This window comes from Siphateles boraxobius, unplaced genomic scaffold, assembly GCF_051911475.1.
Source record: "Siphateles boraxobius isolate OS27281-9 unplaced genomic scaffold, OSU_SipBor_1 5, whole genome shotgun sequence".
Taxonomy (NCBI): domain Eukaryota; kingdom Metazoa; phylum Chordata; class Actinopteri; order Cypriniformes; family Leuciscidae; genus Siphateles; species Siphateles boraxobius.
In genome coordinates, this window is record NW_027509141.1 from 16,834,266 (window position 1) to 16,839,955 (window position 5,690).

At 38.7% G+C, this 5,690-nt stretch overlaps 1 protein-coding gene across 1 annotated transcript in view; it reads left to right on the plus strand.

Annotated features, from left to right (window-relative positions):
* krt95 (keratin 95) overlaps window positions 1-622 on the plus strand; it is a 33,623-nt gene extending 33,001 nt beyond the window's left edge. The window contains exon 9 of the mRNA XM_077202944.1: window positions 549-622. The gene's annotated coding sequence lies outside the window, so the exon portion shown is untranslated. The remainder of the gene's footprint in view (window positions 1-548) is intronic.
* Window positions 623-5,690: the final 5,068 nt, after the last annotated feature.

The following is a 5,690-nucleotide window of genomic DNA, read 5'->3' on the forward strand; positions in this document are numbered from 1 at the left end:
GGGTACCCCCCGGCCTGTGAGGGGCGATGGGGGTATGTGGCGAACAGGACGGCCGAGGGACGTGAGAGAACGGCGCGAGGCCGGTGGTGCGATTGCTAATGAGCAACACCTGTATAGCACACCGGTCTCGCATCTCTCACGGAGGAGCGGAAGCATAAAGGGGGGAGCGACGACGTTGATGATCGAGAGAGGAACAGGCCTGATTTTAGTTGTTCTGGTTTTTGTATTTGTGTTTTATTTTAGCCAGCAGTCGTCCGCGAGGGGCTGCTGGCTGTTATGTTTATTTTGAGTAAGCCAGCAGTCGTCCGCGAGGGGCTGCTGGCGGTATTTTAGTTTGTTTATTTTATTTTAAATAAAGTTTGTTAAATGTTCGCCGGTTCCCGCCTCCTTCTTCCCTGAACATTGCTACAGATGGGTTTTGTTATTTATTAATCTCTTTTTCTCTCCCTTTCAGGTGAGGTGTTTGTGTACAACGCCAGTCTAAACAGTAGTCAAATGTAAACAAGTCATAATGAACAACATCAAATGTAAACAAGGAACTTAACGAGGTTGTAATGTAACTGTATTAAACATTCTGTATTGACAGTCGTACAATTCACAATTAAAGACCAGTTGAGAAGTTGAGTTTTCTTTTCTGTCTTGGTGTATTTCATGTTAAAACAAGTAGATTGGAAATCTGCAGAAAGCTAATTGTGACTATGCATGTTTAAGATTCCATTAAACTCTCATTTTATTTTAACAGGCCTTTTTCAACTATTGATATTCTGACAGGGAGAGTCATCATTCTGCATCATGATTTAATAAAATTCAATCCCAATATTTTAGTTTGTATATTTAGATTATTCACATCTATTCCCTATTCAAGGGAACGATTAGACAGGGTGAACTAAACCATTTTATAATCTCTTTGGTAGGTATATTGTTAAAGGTAGGTGGTTGTCACGGACAGCTCTGAGACTAGGTGAGATCCAAGCGCAGCTTTATTGGAAAATCCAGAATCGTAGTCATGCCAGGCAAAGGGTCAAAAACACTTGCACAGAAAAACAAAAGACAAGGGAGAGTGCTCAGGAATGGCGTGTGACAATTACAAAACCTTGATAAGAAATGGCAGAGAGAACATGGAATAAATAGGGTGAGACAAACAATGTAATGACACACAGGGGAATGCAATAATTAGTGATGAGTCCGGGCAAAAGGATGGGAACTGAAGGTCATGGCGGAGTGGCAAAGGTCAGAGGAGTGCCTTCTGGTGGTCAACCTGGGCACACCAGCTGGTAACTGTGACATTACCCCTCCCCCCTCTAAGGAGCGGATTCCAGGCGCTCAACAAAAAAAAAACAGTCTAGGAGGGAGGTGGAATGGAGGGGGATTAGAGGGAGGTTTCGGGGGCCAGGTCCATGAAGGGGAAGGGGAGCTGGAGACAAGGCAGAAAAGGGAGCCAGGGCAGAGCTAGATAAACGGACCAGGCGGGGTCCGTCACATCTGGAGTCCCGGCAGAGAACCATGGAGGTGCCGGAGGGACTGACCAAGCAGGCGTCCAGGGCGGAGCAGGCTGTGCAAGCATCCAGGGTGGACCAGACAGTTCAGGGAACCAGGGCAGAGCAGGCAGTTTTGGCGGCCATGGCAGCGCCATGTATATATATACCTTATGAAAGGTTAATCGAACAAGAATCCCCAGTCAGACCGGCCAGCGCAGGACAGCCCAAACCCTCCCCCAGGAATAAGCACAGACATCCTTTGATGGGATGTTCTTTAACCTCTCATTAAGGAGGAGGGGGAGAAGAAAAGAGGGTAGAGAGAAAAGAGAAAATAAAATGTGTGTGAATATATATATATATATATATATATATATATATATATATATATATATATATAAAATTAATAATAATAAGTAATAAGTTGTGTCCATTCATTTCATTTTCACAGAGATATACATATATACTCATACAAGGCTACTAATTACATACATAAATCTGGATCAAGTAAATCCTACTATGTTGTGTATTATGTTAAGTATACATACACGCACATTAGAATCCAAATTCATATTTATATATTTGTATACCCATATGTATATACATAAATATGCAAACACTCACATACACACACTCACATATATATAAATAATAAACTGTAAACTAGCTTTTTTTTTAATAAAATATGGTGTCGCAATACAGTGTTAGTCTTATTATCCTTTGGGGTATAAAATTCATTGGTGCTGTTTTATTATCCAATGTAATATGACGACATTGGATATGATATCAGATACAACCAGATACTGTGAATGTGTCCAGTAGATTTTTGGCTATTATAGTCTTTCATTGGATAAATATTCTCTTAGTAATTGAGTCTATTGCGCATAGAAATTAGCTTTTTTGTTTGTCCAGTGTATGAGAATTGTTTTCTTGGCTATAGAGACAAAAGTAGTGGAGCAGTGTATTCTATTGTATTGGGTGTTGTTGAGGTTATTTTGCCTGATAGGTGATAGTATTACCTATAAGGCAAAATAACCTTTTTTCCACCATAAAGAACAATAGTTAATGGCTATTCATGTTTGCAGGATTATATGGATGACTAATAATTGTTGAAGCTTATAATACACATATTTAAACATCAAACCATCTGAAATCTATAGATACAGCAAATGCATTTTAAAGGCAACTGAAACTGATCTTGTGTATTGTAATTAATAAAATTATATTGAAGCATGCATTTGGGGGGAAATACATTTTGGAATAAAATGTATGGCTACAATATAGCTAGCTACCAAAGAGATTGTAAAATGCTTTAGTTCACCCTCCCTAATCGTTCCCTTGTATTGTGTTTTCATACACTAGATGGCGCTGTGAGCCACTATAGATTCAGTATCAGCGCTGATTCTCTCAGTTCTCGCCGGGTGCAGTGGCGCGCGCCTGTAATCCAAGACACTGGGAGGCTGAGGCTGGAGGATCGCTTGAGCTCAGGGGTTCTGGACTGCAGTGGACTATGTCGATCGGGTGTCCGCACTAAGTTCGGTATCGATATGGTGTTCCTGGGGGAGCCCGGGACCACCAGGTCGTCTAAGGAGGGGCGAACCGGCCCAGGTCGGAGACGGAGCAGGTCAAAGTCCCCGTGTCGATCAGTAGTGGGATCGCGCCTGTGAATAGACACTGCAGTGCAGCCTGAGCGATACAGCGAGACTCAGTCTTTTGTGTTTATACTTGTTCATTGAGATATAAGTGAAAAAAATAAATGTTTATAGATTAATAAATTGACTAGCCTATAAGAATTAAATTTATGAACGTGCATTCGTTCAAAATATATTCATTTTCTCAACAGAACAAAGATATGTTTGCAGGTTTGGAACAACTTCAGGGTAGGCTAAATAAATTATGACAGAATTGGGGAACTATACCTTTAACCCCACATATCAGCTTCTCTCACTTTCAAATTTGTAATTTTTTTAATTGTTCAATCTTCATTGTAATGGGCATTGCTGTTTTGCACTACTGAATGTCGTATCAAATTGTTGGTTCTATATCGCCTCTCTCTGGAAGATATGTGAAATGTTTTTTAGTATTCAGTGACTGCATCCCATGGCCGGATGGAGGCGCTGTTTCACACTTAATTAACCCTTCCCCAAAATGAGGCCAATCTGACTTTTCTGAAGAAACAGGGCTCAAAAGTATAAGAACAGTCTTGTAGACTCAGATGAATAACAAATAAAGCTTTACAAAATGCTTTGTACAAAAAATGTCTCTTGACATTGGCAGGGGCAATATCTGCACACCGAATCACTATATGCAAGATGTGGGGTCAAATTCAGGTTTCATTGACCCTTTACATTATTAACTCTTTAAAGAAAAAGAAAGCATTAAATCTGAATACAACTGGATTTAAAGTTAGTTTAAAAACAACCCTGAAAAAACAAAGACTTGCCCAATCTGACTGTTTCCAGGCCAAAATTCATGCCATGTCACAATTTAAACATTTATGTCACAACACTTATTTATTCTTAGAATATTCACAAAATATTGCTATTCCTATATGGTTACTTTAAAGCAGTAGTCTCAGATCTATTTCAGTTATATCATCCTAAAGATAACCTAATGATAGCATTAACATCTTCACAGTTTTAACTATAGCTAATAGCAAATTAATATTAAAAATTGCAATTCAATTGCTTTAAGGTTTTTATTCCAATGGTACAGACTATAGACTTTTAGAGTTGTGGACCTTGATTTATGTGGTCATTTGGAACTGTTGAAGTATGGAAAACAGCTGTGTTGATAATTCTTCAACAAGTGTCCTTTTCTGTTTCACCGAAAAATAACAAAACTGTAAGTAAACAATGACATATAGCCTAGTGTAAAATCCAATACAATTCTAATCGAAACCACTAAGGCTTGGGCCATGGCGCGCCCTCTAAAGATTTAAATACATATTGCACAGGTAGATCAAAGCCTTTTTCCCGTCCAGATGTGTTTAATTCTGTTCTACCGTTCTGCTCAGTTCATCACATAGATGAGTTCATCAGAGAAAATAGTGAGATAGTGACAAGAAGTCCGATTCAATTTTGCGAATCGGTTCTTTTGAACAGTTCATTTAAAAGAAACGTTCAAAACGGATTAAGCTCAATTTGCGTCGTGACTTGGCTTATTACATGCTTAAGTGTCCTACAACACTCAAACAACAACAAGATACAGGCACACATTGCTATCATTATGTTTTGTATTGTGCCAGGTCAGTTTCTTGTAGTCAAGGTTCTTCAGCTCATAAAGTCATTTAGAATTTATAAATATGATTTGCATTTACACTAAATACAAAATTATCTATTCTATCTATTGGTTTAAAAAAATTGCCAGTTGTAATAATATGCCTATTTTTTATCATAAAAACGGTCAACATTTCTAAACATGATTATCAAAACATTTAATTAGATATTTTAATAATGTAATAACATTTCTTTAGAAAAAATTTATCATTTCGTCACTTTGACTTTTAAACTATTCTACTTTTTGCTGAATCAGTTAAATCCACGAGTTTTGTTGCGGTCACAATTGTTTGGCGAATTTTCACATTCTAAATCAAGACATTTCAATTTCGCATCAGGACAAAATTTTTCCCCTCGCAGACTTTGCAGTGGGTTTAAGACATAGCATATAGAAAGACTGTTCACTCCTATTACTTATGAGAGAAAAACAACGCGCAATATGGCTGTATAAGTCCCGCCTTCTAAGTAAAAGAGCCAATCGCTGATTGGTAAAGTCATTGCGTCACTGCAGCTGCCGTTAGGAACTCCATTGAAACCAGACTCTGCATAGGAGAGTGGCTGGTTTTTTCCTGAAAATGCTTTTTTAACGCTTTTTGAGCATATGAAACAACATTTATGGGACAGTTTATGTCAAATTTTGTTGCTGGTTTGAAATATGTTATTGTGAGTTCGGCAAGCAGTTTTATTGATTTCAAAATTCCCCTATTCAAATCGACTTGGTCTTGGATGCCCCAAGTAGCTGACAGGAATCGTTGCAAATATGGCCGCCGACGGAACAGACTTTTCTAGGAAGGGACTTTGGTTCAAGTTGATTACCCAAATTCGCCGCCTTGACCAATCCGATTCGTTAACGACTCGTTCATTTAGATTAGTGAACGAATCATTCAGACCGGTTTGGTGAGCCAATTTCACCGACTCACTGAAAAGCTTCGGACAT